At 38.8% G+C, this 27,744-nt stretch overlaps 1 non-coding gene across 1 annotated transcript; it reads right to left on the bottom strand.

The window, feature by feature from the left end:
- Positions 1–19,658: 19,658 nt before the first annotated feature.
- Positions 19,659–19,762, bottom strand: LOC112781265 (small nucleolar RNA R71). Its single transcript, XR_003192051.1, has one exon. It is a non-coding gene; the product is annotated as a small nucleolar RNA R71 (small nucleolar RNA).
- Between the last annotated feature and the right edge of the window lie 7,982 nt (positions 19,763–27,744).

Raw genomic sequence — 27,744 nt, 5'->3', positions numbered from 1 at the left:
TTTCATTCAATTCTCATATCCATTCATTATTTATATTTTTCTTTTCTCTGGGAAACCATTGTCCTTTTTTTTTTAAGAAAGCAATTGCATATAGCTTAGGAATTCATACATGAATGCACCTATTTTCAAAAATTTTCAATGCATACCCAAAATACTTTTATTATTTCTACCAAAGTTCGTCCAAAATTCTCCTACACTTAAATGTAATACACTTCTCAACCAAGCTAATCAAGGATGCAAATCAAGGTAATTCATGGTTTTTCGGTTAAGGTTGTGATGTGGGAATGTTAAAAACAATGGGGTAAATAAGGCTCAAAGGGGTTAACAATGGTAGATGCAAGGGTAAGACCATATAGGTTAGTGAGCTTAAATTCAACGATGACCTCAATCATGCTCAATGCATTAAAACATCAACTATTGGAAATAAAGAATCAAGCAAAACCAAGATCACAATCATAGAAGGAGCATAGCACACAAGAATAAAATAGTGGTTAAAATATGGAACCACACATTCAAAGCTCAACAACTCACAAGGTTGTTTGTTCTATCTATCTTCTATGTTCCACAAAAACCGTTCAAGCAAGCTCAAAAATAGTTTTCCAAATTAATTCAATAGAACGCCTTAAAAAAATATTTCTTGAAAATTTTTGTTGTTTTTCACCAAAATTATTTCCTATGTATGTATGTATGATGTGTTAGATGCAATTTTAAAATTTCCTAGTTCTTTTCCTAATTTCCAATATCTAAAATCCGTTATGAACAATTAAGACATAATTGAACTAGGTGATATACTATTCACAACATCCAATCACACTACTATATATATAATATATACCAAGTAGAATAAAAGTGCAATATATATATATCAACCAAAATGAAAATGCAACACTAGAAATAAAACTAGAAGCAAGCCAAAATATAAAGAAACAAGTAAAATAAGAGTATATAGTGCAAAAGTCAGAAGTACTAGAGATATCCACATAGCATAATCACGAAAAAATAAAATGGATAGCAAAGTGTTTGTAAGAGAATTTTTACACCCAAAAAGTCGCGAATCCTCCCCCACACTTAAGCGTTGCACGGTCCTCCGTGCCAAAAATGAGGATGGGGATGACTGTCTCTCTGAAGCTCCATCCTCTAGTGGTGGTGGTAGGTACTGTGGTGGCTGATATAAAATGATGTCCAGGGTCGGCTCAGTAACAACATCCTCAGCTGGCTCTTCCTCTACTACCGGCTCAGGCTCAGGCTCAGGTGTATCTGCAGGAGTTGGACCAGGGTCTCGTCCTTGAAGCTTCGCCACCAACCACTAAGAATGACGTGCATTGCGGCGGACTTCTTGAATAAGGTCCTAAACCAACTCGTAAAGAGGTTGTGCTGCAGGTGTAGGGGTAAATGTTGCTGGTGGTGCTGAAGATGATGATGGATCCATATTCTTCCTCTTCTTGTGTGCCGACTCCTCCCATTTCCCAAATGTTAAAAATTTTGGCCAATCGGAAGTTTGGACATCAGGTCACCTGGCCTCTGCTCCACCCCAGATGCCGTGGCTAATCTCATAATAAGAAATAGGAAAGGAATGTTGAATTTCTGGTTTTGGTTCACTTTCCACATCGACTCTCTGATCACGGGCAGAATGGATATCTTTTTACCTTACAAGATTGCCCAAAGAAGCACATCCATTCAAACTCTGATGTGTGTGGCATGAGTACTCGGCAATAGATAATAGTGATTATCTGCTGCCAAATCCTTGCCTCAGCGTGAAGGTAGGAGCATGCAATACTAACGGGAGCCACTATCTCTCCTGAACTGTACTCTGAGCGGGCCTCAGGTCGGCCAATCTTCTTCAGGATGGTGTCTAATGAAATGTCGCCCTTGATCACATTCGCCTTTATCTTTGGATAGGCGTCTCGGCTACGCGGGATGTGAGGAAGTTGCAGGAGGGCCTCGAACACACGAGTCGAGGTATCTAGCTGTACCCAGTGGAGAAAGACAGTCTCAGCATCCACCTTCAGCAGATTTTCATAGAACTCTCTCACGATGGGTTCATTAATCTCCATCGGATCAAGCTCTATAAACTTCCGATGGTAATAGTCAATCCGGCTATGAATAACATGTGCATATCTCTCCGAAAAATTTAATTTCCTTTCATAGTAGAAGGTCTTTGCGTCAAGCTTCTTGTAATGAATTTGGGCTTCTTCAGTCACAAAGGTGTCCGGCGGATCACTCGGATGAACAACGACGGGAGCTGATGATGAAGCCGGCATCTTGCCTTTGCGACGCATGCTGTAAAAGAAAGAACGAAATACAACTCAGTATCAAATGGTAAAGCACAATAAAACAAAAGTGGGATTAATCAAAATACAAAATTTAGGGCCAAGAAAGTAAATAAGTACTTATTTGGGGAAAACATTTTGAAAAGTGTAATATGTTCAAGAAAAAACAATGTAATCTACAATTAAGAAGCCTACGTAGCAAATAAAAGGATGACTAACAATTAAAGCATAACCAACTTAGGCTAGAGCAATGGAAGTGAATTGAATTATAAAAACATAGTTATTGCGATTGTGCAACGACAATGCAAGATTTAACAAAAAAATAGCACAAAGACAATAACCAATGCAATAATAGAGAAACCTACTTATTCGTCTCAAAAATTAGAAAATAATCACATAAACACAGGTCTTAGTGCAAAAGTTGTAATCTTGATGAAAATCAAGTGGAATTGCTCAAAAACATCAAAGAACAAGTGACTATGTATGTGATTATTTGATGAGCGGATATTTTATACGCTTTTTGGTGATATTTTCATGTAGTTTTTAGTATGTTTTAGTTACTTTTTATTATATTTTTATTAGTTTTTATGCAAAAATTATATTTCTAGACTTTACTATGAGTTTGTGTATTTTTCTGTAATTTCAGGTATTTTCTGGCTGAAATTGAAGGACCTGAGCAAAAATCTGATTAGAGGCTGAGAAAGGACTGCAGATGTTGTTGGATTCTGACCTCCCTGCACTCGAAATGGATTTTCTAGAGCTACAGAAGTCCAATTGACGTGCTCTCAATTGCGTTGGAAAGTATACATCTTGGGTTTTCCAGCAATATATAATAGTCCATACTTGTTCCGAGATTTGGTAGTGCAAACCGGCGTTTAAACGCCAGCTCCTTACCCTTTTCTGGCGTTTAACGCCAGAACTGGCATAAAAGTTGGAGTTAAACGCCCAAACTGACACAAAAGCTGGAGTTCAACACCAAGAATAGCCTATGCACGTGAAAGCTTCAATGCTCAGCTAAAACACATACCAAGTGGGCCCCAGAAGTGGATTTCTGCACTATCTATCTTAGCTTACTCATTTTCTGTAAACCTAGGTCACTGGTTTATTATAAAAACCACTTTTAGAGATTCATTTTGTATCTCATGACATTTTTTACATCTAAATTTTGTATCTTCTATGGCATGAGTCTCTAAACTCCATAGTTGGGGGTGAGGAGCTCTGCTGTGTCTCGATGGATTAATGCAATTACTACTGTTTTCCATTCAATCACGCTTGTTTCTATTCTAAGATATTCACTCGTACTTCAACATGATGAATGTGATGATCTATGACACTCATCACCATTGTCAACCTATGAATGCGTGCCTGACAACCACTTCCGTTCTACCTTAGATTGAGTGTGTATCTCTTTGGTTTCTGGTTCACGAGTTTGTTTGCCTCTCCTAACAATAGAGCATTCAAATCTGTGAGATCAGAGTCTTCGTGGTATAAGCTAGAATCAATTGGCAGCATTCTTGAGATCCAAAAAGTGTAAACCTTGTCTGTGGTATTCCAAGTAGGATCCGAAAAGGGATGACTGTGACGAGCTTCAAACTCACAAATGTTGGGCGCAGTGACAGTGTGCAAAAGGATCAATGGATCTTATTCCAACAGTAGTGAGAACCGACAGATGATTAGCCCTATGAAACCCGTAGCTGGACCATTTTCACTGAGAGGACGGATGGTAGCCATTGACAACAGTGATCCACTAACATACAGCTTGCCATGGAAGGAGCCTTGCGTGCATGAAGAAGAAGACAGTAGGAAAGCAGAGATTCAGAAGACAGAGCATCTCCAAAACCTCAACCTATTCTCCATTACTGCATAACAAGTATTATTTAATACATGTTCTATTACTCATTCCAATTAAAACTGAGAATTATTATTGATATCCTGACTAAGAGTTACAAGATAACCATAGCTTGCTGCAAGCCGACAATCTTTGTGAGATCGACCCTTACTCACATAAGGTATTACTTGGACGACCCAGTGCACTTGCTGGTTAGTTGTGCGGAATTACAAAAGTGTGATTGTGATTTCGTGTACCATTATTTATATTCAAAACCAGGACAAATAAGCAATTTCATGCAATTCACTTAATTTAATACGATATGCATTTCTGAAATGACACCAAAGAGATGACCAAACTTGAAATTGTAAACCAATTTGGTGTTTAAATCCAAAGTAACAACTAAGTGCCATGTTGAACTTAATCCCAAACATCATCAAAAGTCACTTAAAATTTCACAATTCTAAATTATAATGCCTAACAAGGACAAAATCTAAACCATGTGGTGGCAAAACACATGAATTAAACAAAAATATCTCAATCAGATATTTCATCGAACACATGGCGTGCACTGTATATAAACAGAGAATTTGAGCTCAATCAAAGCAGCTAAGACTAGAAAAACAGTAATTAACTAATCTAAACCTAACTTAATTAACCATAAATCCAAATTAAAAAGCAATTAAAATGAACAAACGAGAAATAGAGGGCAGGAGGTAGAACCTGCTTTGATGATGGAAAACGAATGGGGGGACAGAGGTGGGTAAAAAGCAGCCACGGCGGCACAGAAATCATCACCACTAGGGTCGTCGTGGATTGCGTCGGTGGAGCAGTGGACGCGAGCTGGGGATTGGCGCAGGAACATGGGAGCTCGGGGAAATGGGGAGAGAGAGGGTAAGTGACAGTGGTCGCTGGTGGTGGTGGCACTAGTGTTGGGCGGAGGGCTGGGGGTGGTGTGGTGGTTTGAGTTGGGATGGGTTGGCCAGGGGGACGAAAAAGGAAGAAAGGGTTGAGGGTGCGGGTAAGGCGCGATAAAGGTTTTGTTTCAAATGAACGTTAAAAACACACTTTATGCCTACGCATAAGGACGTGTGCGTATACAAACTAAGGAAATCAAAGGGTGTTTATACACACAATAGTGTGCGGACACTCCCGGCAGGAAAGGTGATAACAGATGTGTGTACGCACATGTCAGTGCATGCACACAGAAAGCAAAACAATAAATTTTTTATTGACAGAAAAAAGGATCATGTGTGCATGCGCACATAGGCCTACGTACGCATAGAGGGGGAAAAGGGCTGGGTTGCGGCGCACAATCATGTGCGGACACTCCCGGCAGGAAGCATAAAATAGAGTGTGCATACGCGCAGGGTGGTGCGTGCGCACAGATTGATGCGAATGAGGTAAGTATCTGTACGTACAGGTGTGTGCGTACACACAAAACTCTATTTTCACAAAATTTTTAAGCCTCTAAGGGCATTAACATGATATTCAACAGAGACTTTCAGACCCCAAAACACATTTTTCCTTTAAAAACACATAATCATCACCAAAATGCAACTAAACTAAGCTAAGCAAGATAAGTAGTTATTCAAGAAACAAAAGTTGAAAGAAGGAAAGGGTTAGAAGGATATTACCATGGTGGGGTATCTCCCACCTAGCACTTTGGTTTATTGTCCTTAAGTTGAACATTTTGGTGAATCATTTGTTAAGGTGGCGTATTGATGCGTGGCAGAAGTTAACCAATTTAGAGATTTCAATTAAGAGACAGCGTTGCACGTATAGCTCTTAACCAACTAAGATCTGCCTCACCAATTTAAAAAGGGTTGTCACAAATTTTAGAAATAAAATACTGGGAGTATGAGTCCCAGGTCGTCTCCCAATGAGTTGCAGGCAAGACTGCTATTTTATTAATCAGAAAATTCCCAGAAAGTTGAGTTTGATAATGAGAAATTAAAATAATTGTGAATTAAGGCAATAAAAATAAACTAAGAATAATTATTGATACTCTGAATAAAAGGCCTTGATTGGGGGAATAACTAAGTGGAACTTCTATCCTTGTTGGGATCTTCTCAAGTGTGGTGTAAAAAGGTTGTCATTCTCACTCGATTTTCCCTTACTAAATAAGGAAAGGTATGGTGATTAAACTAACTCTCACCCTCAGATCCTAGCCCTCTCCCTTGGGGAGGTCTAGTGTTAGTAGGTATGGAATTAGCCAACAACGTCCAGTTTAACCAAGCACTTGAGCATTCCAACTCAAGTATCACCTCTTAATCAACCTCCATGTCAAGTAGAAATTCTACTCCATTGACATGAAATTAATAATCATAAAAATATGAGAAGACATAATTAATTAAAATAAAATAGAGAATTAAAATTAATTAAAATAAAAATAACTTCATATATTAATAAATTCAAAATGTAACATACTTAATTGAATAGAGTCAATGAGTAACTAATTAAAAATAAAGGATTAAGGAAACAAACTAAAGTAATGTCTTCAACGGAGGTAATGACTTTCAGCATCCAAAAATCCAAGCAAAAGCATAAACTATCAATGTAATGCAACTCTAAAAACTCAGATCTGGAACTAAGTGTAATCCTAATATGATGAATCTCAATGTGTGTGGATGCGTGTTGAGTCTCTGCATATTCCCTAGGTTTTGTCTGTGTTTCTGGGCCGAGAACTGGGTCAAAAAGCGGCCCGAAATCGTCCCCAGGGTATTCTGTTATTTTTGCAGATCGCGCAGGTCACGCGTACGCGTCGTCCACGCGTTCGCGTTAGTCAGCGATTTTTCTTGTCACACATTCGCGTGGTTCACGCGTTCGCATCACTCGTGCAGACTCCAATCCACGCGTTTGCGTCAGGCACACGTCCACGTCGCTGCGAATTCTTCACTTCGCGCATTCGCGTGGGCCATGCGCTCGCATCATTGCTCGCTGGTCATCTCCTTAGTTTCTTGTGTTCCTTCCATTTTTGCAAGCCTCCTCTCCAATTTCCAAGTTATTCGTACCCTATGAAGCCTAAAACACTTAACACACGGATCACGGCATCGAATGGGATAAAGGAGAATTAAAATACATAATTAAAAGTCTTTGGGAAGCAGGTTTTCAACCACGAGTAATTTTGGGAAGGAATTGTAAATACATGCTTATCATATGAATAAGTGGGTAAAGAATTGATAAAACCACACAATTAAACACAATATAAATTATAAAATAATGGTTTATCAACCTCCACACACTTAAACATCAGCATGTCCTCATGCTTAGTTGAAGGAGATAGAGTGAATGAGTAGGGACATGTAGAACTCATGCAATGCAATGCAATCTATATATATATATATATATATATATATATGTAAATGCAACTATATGCTTCTTGTCTACTTGGTTAAAAGTAAATAAGCTCTTCAAGAAAATTATAATTTAGATTTCACTGACTTAATTCATATAGTAAATACAGGTAACGTTGTAAGAAGACAGCTCATGAAAGCAGGGAACATAGAATTAAGCACTGAACCCTTACTGGTAGTGTATGTGCACTCTAATCACTCAGGTGTATAGGGTAATCACTATACTCTTCTCTAGTCATGCTTTCTAAAATTTGTTCTTCACCTAACCAATCAACAATATTTAACATACCAATGCAAACATCATGAGGTCTTTTCAAGGTTGTAATGGGGCTAAGGTAAGGGTAAGGGTATATGTACATGGCTAAGTGAGCTTTATAAATTGAATCTTTAATTAACCTAAGCTTTCACCTAACATACATACACTCTATATAACTCTATAATCATGCCTAGCTACCCATTGTCTTCACTTTTGCATTATATACTCATGTATCAATTTTTCTTTAATTTTATCACATATGCATTGATTTTTCATTAGTTTAACATTGGGGTAATTTTGTCCCCTTATTCATTTAGATATTTATTGAATATTTTTGGATTTTTTTTAACTAAAAGTAAAAGTAAACATAACATTATCAACGCACATGGATTTTTAATTTTTCTAGTCTCACATGAGTAGGTACCCAAATTTCCATTATTTTATCGTGACACATTCCCTTATTATCCCTTGTTCCCACAATTTTCCCATACTCAATTAACACACCATTCCTATCTTAAGCTAACCAAAGATTCAATTGGGATATTTAATTATTTTTCCGCTTAAGGCTAGTAATGTGGTAAAATATAGAACAAATGGGATAAAAAGGCTCAAAGTGGCTGACAAAGGTAATTTAAAGGGTAGGCATTATTTGGGATAAGTGAGCTAAACAAATAATGGCCTCAATCATACGCATGCATATAACATATTAAACATTGGACATATAGGATGAAACAAAATAAGATTACAATCATAGAGAAGCAAACACACAAGAATAAAATATTTATGGTTAAATAATGTAACCATGAAATTAAGCTCAAATCTCACAGGTTGTGTGTTCTTAGCTTTTTAAACTATTTTCCAAATACAACTTCAAACAATTTTACACAAAGGTTTTGATTTGAATTAGTGAAATTTTTCAAAAAATAGGGTCTTAGAAGAAACTCATTATCTTCAATCAAGTATAACATGTATGCAACTAATTATTACTATGCAATCAATTCTAATCTAAACAAAAGAAAAATTAACTAAATATCCTATTTTACTGGTGTTTAAGGAAAAGAAATTACCTCTGGAAGTCAGGTACTGACCGACCTCCCCACACTTAAGGCTTTGCACCGTCCTTGGTGCCATCTGTCAGGAACAGAGGGGGGCTGGTAGCAGCATCTCCACCATCGGGATCGTCATGGCTCCCTGTGCTGGTAAATGAAGTGGACTCCGAGGTATCTGGGTCTTTGTAGTTTCCCAAAAGTAGCTCCTTGAGGTATGTAAATCGGCGCTTGTTACGATGCTCTCTTAGCTTTGCTTTGTGTTCCTGCTGATCCAACCTTTCAAGTATCTGATGGAGCAGTTGGTTTGTTGTAGGTGCTTGTGGTGTTGAAGGAGGAATGTCTTCAGCCGATTCTGTAGGCTGACCTGTAGTGGCTGCTGATGGTCTGATATATTTCCCGTTAGGGACATACTGATCATCCCGTGGAAGGAAGGCTTTGGTGTCCCTAGCTCTGTAGGAGACTCCAGCTGCCGAGATGAGATCTGAAACCAAGGCGGGAAAAGGTAGGTTGCCCGCAATTTGTACGTGTCCCATTGCATTCCGGATGTGTCTTGGTAAGTTTAGGTGCTGGTCTGTAAGGATACACCAGAGTAAAACAGCCATGTCTGCAGTGAAGGAGTCCTCCTTCACTGCAGACATAATGAGACATAATCTGTACCCATACTCGAGCCTCCAAGGTAAGTGCTGAAGCCGTGGTAATCAATGCACGGTAAAGAGGGATGTCGTTAACACATGGTCTAGATTACATGTGAAAAGTTCATCAAAGGTAAGATAGTAAATGCATGTGATGGCAATTAAATGCAAGATGTTTATTGGCATGCCGGCAAAGGCATGAGTAGCATAGATCAAGCATTCAATGTCCAAGTTAGATTACCACATCATTCAAAATAACAACATGTTTGTATGGACAATTATATTTTAATCAATAAAATATAAAAGGGGTTTTGTGAAAAGCAGTCATTAAAGTAGTGGAATAGAATAACTTAAAATAATGTGCAACGCCATACGGGCTTTTTCACAAATACTTGGCATGCATGATGAAAATGTTATTAAAAGTAGGAAATTTGAACATGCAAGCAACCCTTATGAAAAGTAATATATAATTGTCAAACAAATCCATGATAATCCACAAGCAAAATATGGAAAATAAAGACTGAAATAAATTTTCAACACCAATAAAAAAGGATAAAAAGAAAGAAAAATAAGGGAAAATATAGATAATGAAGGTGAAAAGAAAAATTTAAAACATAAATAAAATTGATAAGGGAAAGTAAAAAGTAAAGAAAGAAAGAAAAGAACCTTGATGATGGGTGTGAAAAATAAGGAAGGATAAGGTAAAAAGTGAGAATGAGTAGAGGAAGAAGAAGGGGGAAGAAAGAAATAACAAAGGAAAAGAAAAATTAGGATTTGGGGAAGAAAAGATAAGATATTTTGGCTGATCTGAATATTCTGTGCGCTGCATGCGACGCAGACTCGTGGGTCACGTGGTCGCGTGGCATGTGAATGTGCCAAGTGACGCGGACGAGTGGGTCACGCAGTCGCGTGACTTGAATTGTGCAAATAGCGCGAGAGCAGCCACGCATTCGCGCGACTCTCTGTTTCAAACTCTTTTTGTCGAATTTTTAAGGTGACGCGATTGCGTGGTTGACGCGGTCGCGTTAATGGTGATGTTTTCAAAACGACGCAGCTGCATAGGGCACGCGGTCGCGTGATGTAGCTGGTGCTTCTAGTATCAGTCCAGCCCAGCTCCATCGCAACATGCTGCCATACATCTATTTACGTCGATTTTACAGGGCCACGCGTTTGCGTGGATGACGCGGTCGCGTGGGGAGGCTATTTCGCAAACGACGTGGCCACGTGGGTGACACGGACGCGTGGGCATGTTTGTGCCTAAGGCACGCCTCCAGCCACACTTTCGCATGACTCGTTGCTCAGCTTTCTTTTCTTCATAACGCACTGGTGACGCGGACGCGTCAGCGACGCTGCCGCGTTGTGTGCTTCTTTTTTTTTTTATATAAAACTAATATGAAAAATGCACATGCAAACTGTATGCAGCTAAATGCAGGGATGATGAGAAGAGTCATTAACATCATAAAAATAAAGTAAAAATAAAACTAAGACTGAAACGGAACGATCATACCATGGTGGGTTGTCTCCCATCTAGCACTTTGTTTTTACGTCCTTAAGTTGGACGCTTTTTAGGCTCATTCTGCTCCTCTTGGTAGGTCTTCCAAGAGGAAGATCTCTAGTTCCTTTTGATTCTTCATCTTCTCACCATGATAAAGTTTTAGGCGATGTCCATTAACCTTAAGAAATTTGGAGTTAACAGGATGACGCAGGTGGAAAACTCCGTATGGCTCTACCTTTTCTACTCTGTATGGACCTTCCCATCTTGATCTCAGTTTACCTGGCATGAGCCTCAGTCTGGAGTTATATAGTAGAACTAACTCCCCTTGTCTGAATTCTTTCCTTTTTATGTGCTTGTCATGGACAGCCTTCATTTTCTCCTTGTAACGCCTGGAGTTGTCATATGCTTTTAGGCGGAGGGTCTCTAGTTCTGCTAGTTGCAGCTTTCTTTCTACACTAGCTTTCATAAGATTCATGTTGCACTCCTTCATAGCCGATAAAGCCTTGTGTTTCACCTGTACAAGGAGGTGGCAAGCCTTTCCGTATACCAAGCGGAATGGGCTCATCCCAATGGGTGTCTTGTACGCTGTTCTATATGCCCAGAGTGCATCTTTTAGCCTGGCACTCCAGTCCTTCCTGTGAGGTTTTACTATCTTCTCTAGAATACGTTTAATCTCTCTGTTAGAGACTTCTGCTTGCCCATTGGTCTGGGGATGATAAGCTGTTGCTACTTTGTGAATTATCCCTGCTTTTTCAATAATCTTGTTAGTCTCCTGTTACAAAAATGGGTGCCTTGATCGCTCACGATCGCTCGAGGTGATCCAAAGCAACATATAATATGGTTTCTAACAAAGGAAACAACAGTGTTATCATCATCAGTACGGGTAGGAATTGCTTCCACCCGTTTAGAAACATAATCTACGGCTAACAGTATATAAGAGTAACCATTAGAATTTGGAAATGGACCCATGAAGTCGATGCTCCAAACATCAAAAATTTCACAGAAAAGCATAAGCTGTTGAGGCATCTCATCCCTCTTGGATATATTACCGAACCTTTGGCATGGGGAACAAGATTTACAAAATTCAGCAGCATCTTTAAAAAGAGTAGGCCACCAGAATCCACAGTCTAGAATTTTTCTAGCTGTTCTTTGAGGGCCAAAATGTCCTCCACTCTCAGATGAGTGGCATGCCTCTAAAATAGACTGGAATTCTGATTGAGGCACACACCGTCTAATTACTTGGTCAGCACTACACCTCCATAAATATGGATCGTCCCATATATAATATTTGGACTCGCTTTTCAGCTTGTCTCTCTGGTGCTTAGTAAAATATGGAGGAAAAGTGTGGCTAACTAGATAATTAGCTACAGGTGCATACCAAGGAACTACTTCAGATACTGCTTGTAAGCTATCAAATGGGAAATTATCATTTATAGGAGTGGAGTCACCCTTAATGTGCTCAAGGCGACTCAGGTGGTCTGCCACTAAATTCTGGTTACCACTCCTATCTTTAATTTCTAAATCAAATTCTTGTAACAAAAGTATCCAACGTATTAGCCTTGGTTTGGACTCCTTTTTAACTAATAAATATTTTAGAGCTGTATAGTCTGAGTACACTACTACCTTAGTACAAAGTAAGTAGGCTCGGAATTTATCCAGAGCAAAAACAATAGCAAGAAGCTCTTTTTCAGTAGTAGTGTAATTAGACTGAGCAGCATCTAAAGTCTTAGATGCATAAGCAATTACAAAAGGGTCCTTACCTTCGTGCTGAGCCAGTGCTGCTCCTACTGCATGGTTGGAAGCATCACACATGATTTCAAATGGCTGGCTCCAGTTTGGTCCTCTCACAATTGGAGCTTGAGTCAGGGCGGTTTTCAGCTTATCAAATGCTTGCATACAGCTTTCACTGAACTCGAACTCAATTTCTTTCTGCAGCAATCTGGATAAAGGTAATGCTACCTTACTGAAGTCCTTAATAAATCTCCTGTAAAAACCTGCGTGGCCAAGGAACGAACGGACTTCCCTCACAGAGGAGGGGTAAGGTAAACTAGAAATAACATCCACCTTTGATGGATCTACAGAAATGCCAGTATTAGACACAACATGTCCTAGTACAATTCCTTGTATGACCATAAAGTGACATTTTTCAAAATTTAATACAAGGTTTGTATTAACACATATGTCTAACACTCTAGATAAACTATCCAAGAAAAGGCTAAATGAATCACCATATATGCTAAAATCATCCATAAAAACTTCCATACAGTTTTCAATAAGATCAGAGAAAAGACTCATCATGCATCTTTGGAAAGTAGCAGGTGCATTGCATAAGCCAAAGGGCATTCTCTTATAAGCATAAGTCCCAAAAGGACATGTAAAAGTAGTCTTTTCCTGATCTTCAGGAGCTATATGAATTTGAAAGTAGCCTGTATAACCATCTAAGAAACAATAATGAGATTTACCTGACAGGCGATCAAGCATTTGATCAATGAATGGCAAGGGGTAATGATCCTTGCGAGTGGCTTGGTTGAGACGCCTATAGTCAATGCAAACTCTCCATGAATTCTGCACTCTAGTTGTCAGAAGCTCTCCATGCTCATTCTTTATTGTTGTGACTCCAGACTTCTTGGGCACCACTTGTACTGGACTGACCCATTCACTGTCTGAGATGGGGTAAATAATATCTGCCTTAAGTAGCCTGGTCACTTCCTTCTTGACAACTTCTAAGATGGTGGGATTCAATCTTCTTTGAGGCTGACGGACAGGCTTTGCTCCCTTTTCTAAGAATATTATGTGTTCACAAATTTGGGGACTAATGCCTACTATATCCGCCAAGCTCCATCTAATTTCTTTCTTATGTTTTCGCAGCACTCTGAGTAGTTGTTCTTCTTGTTGAGAAGTGAGTTCCCTTGCAATGATAACTGGGAACTTCTGCTTGTCCTCTAGGTAAGCATACTTGAGGCATGGAGGAAGGGGCTTTAACTCTAATTTCTGCTCATAGCTAGGCTCTGGATCATCCGGGGCTGGTGATAATGGTAAAGTTTTCTCATTATTTTCAGAAAGTGTCCCCACACTTGGACCTTGCTCCATGTACTCCTCTTCTAATTCTTCCTGGTGAACTTCAGCTACAGTTTCATCAATAATGTCGCATTGGAATATAGAATGATCTTTCAGAGGATGCTTCATAGCTTCATTTAAACTGAAACTCACTATTCTGCCATCTATCTCAAAAGAGTAAGTTCCTGAGAATGCATCCAACTTGAACTTTGAAGTCTTCAGGAATGGTCTTCCAAGCAGGATTGATGATGGTCTTCCTAAGTCATTAGGGGGCATTTCCAGGATGTAGAAATCAATGGGAAACGTGAGCCCCTTAATGCTCACTAGTACATCTTCTGCAATTCCAACTACTGTAATAATGCTTTTATCTGCTAACCCAAAACGAGCTGCCGACCTTTTTAAGGGAGGGAGCCTCAAAGTATCATATATAGACAAAGGAATTATGCTAACATATGCTCCTAAATCACACATACAATCAGAAAATATCACACCTCCAATGGTACAGTTAATCATACATGGACCTGGATCACTACATTTTTCAGGTATATTTCCCATTAAAGCAGATATAGAACTACCTAAAGGAATAGTTTCTAATTCATTAATTTTATCTTTATATATGCATAGATCTTTTAGAAACTTTGCGTATTTAGGTACCTGTTGAATAACATAAAAAAGGGGAACAGTTACCTCGACCTTTTTGAATATTTCTATCATTTTGGGGTCAAGTTCCATCTGCTTTCTGGTTTTCCTTGCAAGCTGTGGAAATGGAATAGGAGGGGCGCGATTTGTAGCTTCAGCGTCCCTTGGTGCTTCATTCTGCGGCTGAGCTTCTTCTTCTTCAACTATGTCTTGTACGTCCTCTTCTTCTTCAGCTTCTTCTACTTCCACCACATCCTCTGTTGGCACGTTTTTTGGTGGGTTTGGCTCCTCATGGTTCCTCTCCTGCAGTGTGGTTCCGGACCTTAGAGTGATGGCATTGATGCCACCCTTAGGATTAGGCAGTGGTTGAGAAGGAATTCCATTAGAGCTTGAAGGTTGATATGTGGAATTAAGTAAAGAATCCATCTGGGAGACGAGAGCTTGTAAAGTGGCAGTTAAGCCATTCAGACTAGAGTTAAGCTGCGCATGCATGTCTTGTTGTCCATGTGCAAGAGAATGGAGTATCTCGTCATTTGATGTGGAATTAGAATAAGTAGTCTGAGAAACTTGTTGTTGGGTTTGCTGGGGTCCTTGTGGTTGTCTTAGGTGAGGTGCTCTGTAAGGTTGGTTCTGATTCTGCTGTCGGTTGTTGTTATTATTATTCCACCTCTGGTTTCCATTATTGTCTTTGCCTCCTCTGTTAAAGTTATCCCTCCAGCCATGGTTAGAATTATCTCTCCAACCTTGGTTGGAATTGTCCTGCCATCCATGGCTATTGTTGCCACCTTGGTTGTAATTGCCACCTTGTTGATTGTATCCTTGATTTGGGCGGTCATAGAAGTTATGAGTGACTGCTACAGTGTTGTCTTCCTGGAGCTGTGGGCATTCATCAGTATAATGACTATAATAAGCACAGATCCCGCATACTCTTTGTGGAACTAACTGTTGGCTCTGTTGTGGTGAAGGCTGAGCTTGATGTGCTTGTTGTTGATTCAACTGCATCTGCTTCAGTAGGTTGGTCATTTCACATATACTCTAGGTGAGAGCGGTAGTCTCTTTGCTAGTGGAAATCTCTGCAATAGCTTTGGGGTTGCGCCTTGATGAGCGGATAATTTATACGCTTTTTAGTATGTTTTTAGTAGGATCTAGTTACTTTTAGGGATGTTTTTATTAGTTTTTATGTTAAATTTACATTTCTGGACTTTACTATGAGTTTGTGTGTTTTTCTGTGATTTCAGGTATTTTCTGGCTGAAATTGAGGGACTTGAGCAAAAATCAGATTTAGTTGGATTCTGACCTCCCTTCACTCAAAGTTGATTTTCTGGAGCTACAGAACTCAAAATAGCACGCTTCCAATTGCTTTGGAAAGTAGACATCCAGGCTTTCTAGCAATATATAATAGTCCATACTTTGGCCGAGTTTAGATAACGCAAAAGGGCGTTGAACGCCAGTTCTACGTTGCAGTCTGGAGTTAAACGCCAGAAACACGTCACGAACCAGAGTTGAACGCCAAAAATACGTTACAACTTGGTGTTCAACTCCAGAAGAAGCCTCTGCACGTGTAACATTCAAGCTCAGCCCAAGCACACACCAAGTGGGCCCCAGAAGTGGATTTATGCATCAATTACTTACTTCTGTAAACCCTAGTAGCTAGTTTAGTATAAATAGGACTTTTTACTATTGTATTTATATCTTATGATCTTCGGATCATCTTGGGACGTCTAGTTCTTAGATCATGGGGGCTGGCCATTCGGCCATGCCTGAACCTTTCACTTATGTATTTTTCAACGGTAGAGTTTCTGCACTCCATAGATTAAGCTGTGGAGCTCTGCTGTTCCTCATGATTTAATGCAAAGTACTACTGTTTTATATTTAATCCAACTTATTCCGCTTCTAAGATATCCATTCGCACCCAAGAACATGATGAATGTGATGATTATGTGACGCTCATCATCATTCTCACTCATGAATGCGTGCCTGACAAACACTTCCGTTCTAAATGCAAACAAGCTAGAATGAGTATCTCTTAGATATCTAATACAGAGGACCGAGTCCGAGATATTAGAATCTTCATGGTATAAGTTAGAACCCATGGATGGCCATTCCTGAGATTCGGAAAGTCTAAACCTTATCTGTGGTATTCCGAGTAGGATCTGGGAAGGGATGGCTTTGACGAACTTCAAACTCGCGAGTGCTGGGTGTAGTGACAGACGCAAAAGGAGGGTGAACCCTATTCCAGTATGATCGAGAACCTCCAGATGATTAGCCGTGCCGTGACAGAGCATTTGGACCTTTTTCACAGAGAGGATGGGATGTAGCCATTGACAATGGTGATGCCCTATATAAAGCTTGCCATGGAAAGGAGTAGGAAGGATTGGATGAAGACAGCAGGAAAGCAGAGGTTCAGAGGAACGAAAGCATCTCTATACACTTATCTGAAATTCTCACCAATGAATTACATAAGTATTTCTATCTTTATTTTCTGTTTAAAACTCCATAACCATTTGATATCCGTCTGACTAAGATTTACAAGGTGACCATAGCTTGCTCCAAGCCGACAATCTCCGTGGGATCGACCCTTACTCACGTAATGTTTTATTACTTGGACGACCCAGTGCACTTGCTGGTTAGTTGTATCGAAGTTGTGACAAATCATGAATTAAGATTAGAGCACCAAGTTTTTGGAGCCATTACCAGGGATCACAATTTCGTACACCAAGTTTTTGGCGCCGTTGCCGGGGATTGTTCGAGTTTGGACAACTGACGGTTCATCTTGTTGCTCAGATTAGGTAATTTTCTTTTTGTTTTATTTTCAAAAATTTTTCAAAAGATCTTTCAAAAATTTCTCATCTGTTTTCGAAAATTATTTTAGAATTTTTAAGAATGAATCCTAGTGTTTCATGATGATTTGTTGAATCCTGGCTGGCTGTAAAGCCATGTCCAAATTCCTTTGGACTAAGGATTCAACTAATTACTTCAATGCATGTAATAGCATACTAAAGCTTGGCTGGCTATTAAGCCATGTCTAACCCTCAGATTGGAGCTTTAGACTAAAGAGCACAAGATTCCTGGAATTCATATTAAAAATTTTGAAATCTTTATTTTTCTTCTTCAAATAATTTTCAAAAAAAAATAAAAATATACAAAAATCCAAAAAAAAATTAATAAAATCATAAAATAAAAAATATTTTGTGTTTCTTGTTTGAGTCTTGAGTCAATTTTTAAGTTTGGTATCAATTGCATTTTTTCTAAAAAATTTTTTTATGCATTTTTCGAAAGTTCATGCATTCATAGCGTTCTTCATGATCTTCAAGTTGTTCTTGGCCAGTCTTCTTGTTTGATCTTCATATTTTCTTGTTTTGTGTCTTTTCTTGTTTTTTATATGCATTTTTGCATTCATAGTGTCTATACATGAAAAATTTCTAAGTTTGGTGTCTTGCATGTTTTCTTTTCTTGAAAATTTTTCAAAAATAAGTTCTTGATGTTCATCTTGATATTCAAAGTGTTCTTGGTGTTCATCTTGACATTCAAGGTGTTCATGCATGCATCACATGTTTAGATCCAAAATTTTCATGCATTGCATCATTTTCATGTTTTTCTCTTTCATCATTAAAAATTCAAAATTCAAAAAATATCTTTCCCTTTTTCACTCATAAATTTCGAAAATTTGGATTGACTTTTTCAAAAATTTTTAAAATCTAGTTGTTTTTATGAGTCAAATCAAATTTTCAATTTAAAAATCTTATCTTTTTCAAAATCTTTTTCAAAAATCAAATCTTTTTAATTTCTCTTATTTATTTTCGAAAATTTTAAAAAAATATTTTTCAAAAATCTTTTTCTTAATTTTATTTCATAATTTTCGAAAATATCATCAAAAATTAATATTTTGATTCAAAAATTTCAAGTTTGTTACTTGCTTGTTAAGAAAGATTCAAACTTTAAGTTCTAGAATCATATCTTGTGATTACTTGTGAGTCAAGTCATTAATTTTGAGTTTTAAAATCAAATCTTTTTCAAAACTAATTTCAATCATATCTTTTCAAAAATATCTTTTTATCTTATCTTTTTCAAATATCTTTTCTAACTTCTTATCTTCTTATCTTTTAAAAATTGAATTTCAAATCTCTTTCAACTAACCACTTAACTTTTTATTTGATTCTTATCTTTAGTAAAACTGCCCAACTAACTTTTTACCTTTAATTTTTAAAAAATACCTCCCTCTTTTTCAAAAATTCTTTTTAATTAATTAATTGTTTCAATTTTTAATTTTAATATTAATTTTATCTTAATTTTCGAAAATCATTAACTCTTTTTCAAAATTAATTTTTGAAATTCCCTCTCCCTCATCTTCTTCTATTTATTTAATTACTTACTAACACTTCTCCTCATCTCATATCTCTGCTCTCCTCACCCTTGTGTTTGGATTCTCCTCCCTTCTCTTTCCTTACATTACATTCTTTTCTTCTTCTACTCACACAAAGAAATCTCTATACTGTGACATAGAGGATTCCATATTTTCTTTGTTATTCCCTTCTTTGTCATATGAGCAGGAGCAAGGACAAGAACATTCTTGTTAAAGCATATCCTGAACCTGAAAGGACTCTAAAAAGGAAACTAAGAGAAGCTAAAATACAACAATCCAGAGACAACCTTACAGGAATTTTCGAACAAGAAGAGGATATGGCAGCCGAAAATAATAATAATGCAAGGAGGATGCTTGGTGACTTTACTGCACCTAATTCTAATTTACACGGAAGAAGCATCTCCATTCCTGCCATTGGAGCAAACAATTTTGAGCTGAAACCTCAATTAGTTTCTCTGATGTAGCAAAACTGCAAGTTTCATGGACTTCCATCTGAAGATCCTTTTCAGTTCTTAACTGAATTCTTGCAGATCTGTGATACTGTTAAGACTAATGGAGTAGATCCTGAAGTCTACAGGCTCATGCTTTTCCCGTTTGCTGTAAGAGACAGAGCTAGAATATGGTTGGACTCTCAACCTAAGGATAGCCTAAACTCTTGGGATAAGCTGGTCAAGGCTTTCTTAGCCAAGTTCTTTCCTCCTCAAAAGCTGAGTAAACTTAGAGTGGATATTCAATCCTTCAGACAGAAAGAAGGTGAATCCCTCTATCAAGCTTGAGAGAGATACAAGGAACTGACCAAAAAGTGTCATTCTGACATGCTTTCAGAATGGACCATCCTGGATATATTCTATGATGGTCTGTTTGAATTAGCTAAGATGTCATTGGATACTTCTGTAGGTGGATCCATTCATCTAAAGAAAACGCCTGCAGAAGCTCAAAAACTTATTGACATGGTTGCTAACAACCAGTTTATGTACACTTCTGAGAGGAATCCTGTGAGTAATGGGACGCCTCAGAAGAAGGGAGTTCTTGAAATTGATACTCTGAATGCCATATTGGCTCAGAATAAAATATTGACTCAGCAAGTCAATATGATTTCTCATAGTCTGAATGGAATGCAATCCGCATCTAGCAGTACTCAAGAGGCAGAAGCTTATGATCCTGAGAACCTTGCAATAGCAGAGGTGAATTGCATGGGTGAACCTTATGGAAACACTTATAATCCCTCATGGAAAAATCACCCAAATCTCTCATGGAAGGATCAACAAAAGCCTCAACAAGGCTTTAATAATAGTGGAAGAAACAGGTTTAGCAATAGCAAGCCTTTTCCATCATCCACTCAGCAACAGACAGAGAACTCTGAACAAAATACCTCTAAGTTAGCAAACTTAGTCTCTGATCTATCTAAGGCCACTCTGAGTTTCATGAATGAAACAAGGTCCTCCATTAGAAATTTGGAGGCACAAGTGGGCCAGCTGAGTAAAAGGATCACTGAAACCCCTCCTAGTGCTCTCCCAAGCAATACAGAAGAAAATCCAAAAGGAGAGTGCAAGGCCATTGATATAACCATCATGGCCGAATCCAAGGAGGAAGGGGAGGACGTGAATCCCAAGGAGGAAGCCCTCCTGGGACGTCCAGTGATCAACAAGGAGTTTCCCTTTGAGGAACCAAAGGAATCTGAGGCTCATTTAGAGACCATAGAGATTCCATTGAACCTCCTTATGCCCTTCATGAGCTCTAATGAGTATTCTTCTTCTGAAGAGAATGAGGATGTTACTAAAGAGTAAGTTGCCAAGTACCTTGGTGCAATCATGAGGCTGAATGCCAATTTATTTGGTAATGAGACTTTGGGAGATGAACCTCCCCTGTTCACCAATGAACTACATGCATTGGATCAACTGAGATTGCCTCAGAAGAAACAGGATCCTGGAAAGTTCCTAATACCTTGTACCATAGGCACCATGACCTTTGAGAAGGCTTTATGTGACCTTGGGTCAGGAATAAACCTCATGCCACTCTCTGTAATGGAGAAACTGGGAATCTTTGAGGTGCAAGCTGCTAAAATCTCATTAGAGATGGCAGACAACTCAAGAAAAGAGACTTATGGACAAGTAGAGGACGTGTTAGTAAAGGTTGAAGGCCTTTACATCCCTGCTAATTTCATAATCCTAGATACTGGGAAGGATGAGGATGAATCCATCATTCTTGGAAGACCCTTCCTAGCCACAGCAAGAGCTGTCATTGATGTAGACAGAGGTGAACTAGTCCTTCAATTGAATGAGGACTCCCTTGTGTTTAAAACTCAAGGTCACCTTTCTGTAAACATGGAAAAAAGGCACAGTAAGCTTCTCTCAAAACAGAGTCAACAAGAGCCCCCACAGTCAAACTCTAAGTTTGGTGTTGGGAGGCCTCAGCCAAACTCTAAGTTTGGTGTTGAACTCCCATATCCAAACTCTAAGTTTGGTGTTGGGAGTCTATAAAATTGACCTGATCACTTGTGTGGCTCCATGAGAGCCCACTGTCAAGCTATTGATATTAAAGAAGCGCTTGTTGGGAGGCAACCCAATTTTTATTTATCTAATTTTATTTTTATTTTTATTGTTCTTTCATGTTTTATTAGGTTCATGATCATGTGGAGTCACAAAATAAATAGAAAAATAAAAAACAGAATCAAAAACAGTAGAAGAAAATCACACCCTGGAGGAAGGACTTACTGGCGTTTAAACGCTAGTAAGGAGCATCTGGCTGGCATTCAACGCCAGAACAGAGCATGGATCTGGCGTTGAACGCCCAAAACAAGCAGCATCCTGGCGTTCAGACGCCAGGAATGCACACTGAGGAAAGCTGGCACTGAACGTTAGAAACAAGCATAGAACTGGCGTTCAACGCCAGAAACATGCTGCATCTGGGCGCTGAACGCCCAGAACAAGCACCAATTCGGCGTTTAAACGCCAGAATTGCATGCAAAGGCATTTTACATGCCTAATTGGTGCAGGGATGCAATTCCTTGACACCTCAGGATCTGTGGACCCCACAGGATCATCTCAGCATCTGTGGACCCCACAGGATCCCAACATACCTTCGCTCACCTTACCTCCTCATAATCCTATATCACCCTTTCCCAAGAACCCTTCACCAATCACCTCCAATTCCCCTCCAAAACCATCATACACTCCACCTACCTTCAAAATTTAAAATCTCTTTCCCACCCAATCCCACCCATATAGCCGAATACACACATCCCTCCATCTCCTCCATATCTTCTTCTTCTACTACTATTCTTTCTTCTTTTGCTCGAGGGTGAGCAACATTCTAAGTTTGGTGTGGTAAAAGCAGAGCTTTTTTTTGTTTTTCCATAACCATTGATGGCACCTAAGACCAGAGAAACCTCTAGAAAGAGGAAAGGGAAGACAAAAGCTTCCACCTCCAAGTCATAGGAGATGGAGAGATTCATCTCAAGGGTCTATAGCTCAGTGGTAGAACATTTGACTGCAAATCAAGAGATCCCTAAGATACCTCAGGGGATACATTTTCCTCCACACAATTATTGGGAGCAACTAAGGATAGGAGCACCAAGAGCACTCCATCATCCTCCATGAAATTAGAGAAGATCAAAGAGCTATGAGGGAGGAGCAACAAAGACAAGGAAGAGACATAGAAGAGCTCAAGGACATCATTGGTTCCTCAAGAAGAAAACGCCACCATCACTAAGGTGGACTCATTCCTTGTTCTTAAATTTTCTGTTTTTCATTTTCTTATGTTAAATGTTTATCCATGTTTGTGTCTTCATTACATGATCATTAGTATTTAAGTGTCTATGCCTTAAAGTAATGAATATGAATCCATCACCTCTCTTAAATGAAAAAAATGTTTTTAATTCAAAAGAACAAGAAGTACATGAGTTTCGAATTTATCCTTGAACTTAGTTTAATTATATTGATGTGGTGACAATACTTTTTGTTTTATGAATGAATGCTTGAACATTGCATATGTCTTTTGAAGTTGTTGTTTATGAATGTTAAATATGTTGGCTCTTGAAAGAATGATGACAAGGAGACATGTTATTTGATAATCTGAAAAATCATAAAAATGATTCTTGAAGCAAGAAAAAGCAGTGAATACAAAGCTTGCAGAAAAAAAAAAAGAGAAAAAAAATGGCAAAAAAAAATAGAAAGAAAAAGAAAAAGCAAGCAGAAAAAGCCAAAAGCTCTTAAAACCAAAAGGTAAGAGCAAAAAGCCAATAGCCCTTAAAACCAAAAGGCAAGGGTAAATAAAAAAGATCCCAAGGCTTTGAGCATCAGTGGATAGGAGGGCCTAAAGGAATAAAATCTTGGCCTAAGCGGCTAAACCAAGCTGTCCCTAACCATGTGCTTGTGGCGTGAAGGTGTCAAGTGAAAACTTGAGACTGAGCGGTTAAAGTCAAGGTCTAAAGCAAAAAAAGAGTGTGCTTAAGAACCTTGGACACCTCTAATTGGAGACTTTAGCAAAGCTGAGTCACAATCTGAAAAAGGTTCACCTAGTTATGTGTCTGTGGCATTTATGTATCCGGTGGTAATACTGGAAAACAAAGTGCTTAGGGCCACGGTCAAGACTCATAAAGTAGCTGTGTTCAAGAATCAACATACTGAACTAGGAGAATCAATAACACTATCTGAACTCTAAGTTCTTATAGATGCAAATCATTCTGAACTTCAATGGATAAAGTGAGATGCCAAAACTATTCAAGAGGCAAAAAGCTACAAGTCCCGCTCATCTGATTGGAGCTATGTTTCATTGATATTTTGGAATTTATAGTATATTCTCTTCTTTTTATCCTATTTGATTTTCAGTTGCTTAGGGACAAGCAACAATTTAAGTTTGGTGTTGTGATGAGCGGATAATTTATACGCTTTTTGGCATTATTTTTAGTATGTTTTTAGTAGGATCTAGTTAGTTTTAGGGATGTTTTTATTAGTTTTTATGTTGAATTCACATTTCTGGACTTTACTATGAGTTTGTGTGATTTTCTGTGATCTCAGATATTTTCTGGCTGAAATTGAGGGACTTGAGCAAAAATCAGATTCAGAGGTTGAAGAAGGACTGCTAATGCTGTTGGATTCTGACCTCCCTACACTCAAAGTGGATTTTCTGGAGCTACAGAACTCAAAATGGCACGCTTCTAATTGCGTTAGAAAGTAGACATCACGGGCTTTCCAGAAATATATAATAGTCCATACTTTGGCCGAGTTTAGACGACGCAAAAGGGCGTTGAACGCCAGTTCTACGCTGCAGTCTAGAGTTAAACGCTAGAAACACGTCACGAACCAGAGTTGAACGCCAAAAATACGTTACAACTTGGTGTTCAACTCCAGAAGAAGCCTCTGCACGTGTAACATTCAAGCTCAGCCAAAGCACACACCAAGTGGGCCCCAGAAGTGGATTTATGCATCAATTACTTACTTCTGTAAACCCTAGTAGCTAGTTTAGTATAAATAGGACTTTTTACTATTGTATTTATATCTTATGATCTTCGTATCATCTTGGGACGTCTAGTTCTTAGATCATGGGGGCTGGCCATTCGGCCATGCCTGAACCTTTTACTTATGTATTTTTCAACGGTAGAGTTTCTGCACTCCATAGATTAAGCTGTGGAGCTCTGCTGTTCCTCATGATTTAATGCAAAGTACTACTGTTTTATATTTAATCCAACTTATTCCGCTTCTAAGATATCCATTCGCACCCAAGAACATGATGAATGTGATGATTATGTGATGCTCATCATCATTCTCACTCATGAACGCGTGCCTGACAAACACTTCCGTTCTACATGCAAACAAGCTAGAATGAGTATCTCTTAGATATCTAATACAGAGGACTGAGTCCGAGATATTAGAATCTTCGTCGTATAAGTTAGAACCCATGGATGGCCATTCCTGAGATCCGGATAGTCTAAACCTTGTCTGTGGTATTCCGAGTAGGATCTGAGAAGGGATGGCTGTGACGAACTTCAAACTCGCGAGTGCTGGGCGTAGTGACAGACGCAAAAGGAGGGTAAACCCTATTCCAGTATGATCGAAAACCTCCAGATGATTAGCCGTGCCATGACAGAGCATTTGGACCTTTTTCACAGAGAGGATGGGATGTAGCCATTGACAATGGTGATGCCCTATATAAAGCTTGCCATGGAAAGGAGTAGGAAGGATTGGATGAAGACAGCAGGAAAGCAGAGGTTCAGAGGAACGAAAGCATCTCTATACACTTAACCGAAATTCTCACCAATGAATTACATAAGTATTTCTATCTTTATTTTCTATTTATTTATTATTATTATTCGAAAACTCCATAACCATTTAATATCCGCCTGACTGAGATTTACAAGGTGACCATAGCTTGCTTCAAGCCGACAATCTCCGTGGGATCGACCCTTACTCATGTAAGGTTTTATTACTTGGACGACCCAGTGCACTTGCTGGTTAGTTGTATCGAAGTTGTGACAAATCATGAATTAAGATTAGAGCACCAAGTTTTTGGAGCCATTACCAGGGATCACAATTTCATGCACCACGCCTCTGTCTGTGATTCCTAGTGGACTCAGCGAAGTTACTGATCAGTTGCCATGCTTCATCTACAGTTTTATACTTTTTCAGAGAACCATTACTGGCACCTTCAAGTGTAGTCTTATCCTGGGGGTTCATGGCTTGGGTGAAGTAGCTGATCAATACTAGTTTACCAATCATATGATGGGGACATACGTCCAGGAGGTTGTTGAAGCGCTCCCAATATTTAAAGAGAGTCTCTGATTCACCTTGAACAATGCAGGAGATCTCTTTTCTCAGTCTATCTGTGACTTCAGCTGGGAAGTATTTGTCCAAAAATTCTCTCCTAAGCGTATCCCAGTTGGTAACAGTTGCTTTAGGTTGGGAGTAGTACCACTCCCTCCCCTTTCCCTCAAGAGAAAATGGAAAAACAGTTAACAGAATTGAAGTTTCATCTGCACCATGATGTCTAACAGTAGAATAGGCTGTCTGGAAATCCCTAAGGTGCTTGATAGGCTCTTGATCAGGTAAGCCATGAAACTTGGGCATCAAGTTGATCAGTGCAGTTTTTAGTTCAAAATCTGCAGCTGCAGTTGGGTGATGCACTTGATACGGCTGCAGTGTAAAATATGGGGCTCCTGCCTCCTAGAGAGTAATCCTCCTAGGTGCTGCCATGTTTTCTGCACGTAAATCAACTGGATCAGTAGTAAATGAGTTTGTCTCGCTCTCAGATGGCAGTTCAGATTCACCCTCAGATGAGACTGGTGATTTGATAATAACCACTTCACCATCCTCAGAGGCTAACCGACGTAGAGTTCGTCTGATATATGAAAGATTCTTTCAATTTCAGGATCAAATGGGACTAAACTCAGATCAGGCAATGAACACGTCATTCAATGAGAAAGACATGTAACTCATGGTAACAGAAATAAAAATAAAATATGCAAATAAAAATAAAATATATACACTAATTAATAATTTAGCACACTATTGCAACTCCCAGGCAACGGCGCCAAAAATTGATGCGTGACAAAAGTTAACCAATTTAGAGATTTCAATTAAGAGACAGCATTGCACGTATAGCTCTTAACCAGCTAAGATCTGCCTCACCAATTTAAAAAGGGTTGTCACAAATTTTAGAAATAAAATACTGGGAGTTTGAGTCCCAGGTCGTCTCCCAACGAGTTGCAGGCAAGAGTGCTATTTTATTAATCAAAAAATTCCCAGAAAGTTGAGTTTGATATTGAGAAATTAAAATAATTGTGAATTAAGGCAAGAAAAATAAACTAAGAATAATTATTGATACTCTGAATAAAAGGCCTTGACTAGGGGAATAACTAAGTGGAACTTCTATCCTTGTTGGGATCTTCTCAAGTGTGGTGTAAAAAGGTTGTGGTTCTCACTCGATTTTCCCTTACTAAATAAGGAAAGGTATGGTGATTGAACTAACTCTCACCCTCAGATCCTAGCCCTCTCCTTTTGGGGAGGTATAGTGTTAGTAGGTATGGAATTAGCCAACAACGTCCAGTTTAACCAAGCACTTGAGCATTCCAACTCAAGTATCACCTCTTAATCAACCCCCATGTCAAGTAGAAATTCTACTCCATTAACATGAAATTAATAATCATAAAAATATGAGAAGACATAATTAATTAAAATAAAATAGAGAATTAAAATTAATTAAAATAAAAATAACTTCATATATTAATAAATTCAAAATGTAACATCCTTAATTGAATAGAGTCAATGAGTAAATAATTAAAAATAAAGGAATAAAAAAAGAGACTAAAGTAATATTTTCAACGGAGGTAATGACTTTTAGCATCTAAAAATCCAAGCAAAAGCGTAAACTATCAGTGTAATGCAACTCTAAAAACTCATATCTGGAACTAAGTGTAATCCTAATGTGATGAATCTCAATGTGTGTGGATGCGTGTTGAGTCTCTGCATGTTCCCTAGGTTTTTTTTGTGTTTCTGGGCCGAGAGCTGGGTCAAAAAGCAGCCTGAAATCGCCCCCAGCATATTCTGTTATTTTTGCAGATCGCGCAGGTCACATGTACGCGTCGTCCACGCGTTCGCGTCAGTCAGCGATTTTCCTTGTCACGCGTTCGCGTCACTCGTGCAGACTCCAATCCAGGCATTTGCGTCAGGCACGCGTCCGTGTCGCTGCGAATTCTTCACTTCGAGTGTTCGCGTGGGCCATGCACTCGCGTCATTGCTCGCTAGTCATCTCCTTAGTTTACTGTGTTCCTTCCATATTTTCAAGCCTCCTCTCCAATTTCCA

The sequence above is a fragment of the Arachis hypogaea genome, chromosome 19 (assembly GCF_003086295.3).
Source record: "Arachis hypogaea cultivar Tifrunner chromosome 19, arahy.Tifrunner.gnm2.J5K5, whole genome shotgun sequence".
Lineage (NCBI taxonomy): Eukaryota > Viridiplantae > Streptophyta > Magnoliopsida > Fabales > Fabaceae > Arachis > Arachis hypogaea.
The sequence above is the reverse complement of the archived record's forward strand: the minus strand, read 5'-3'. Positions and strand labels throughout refer to the sequence as shown.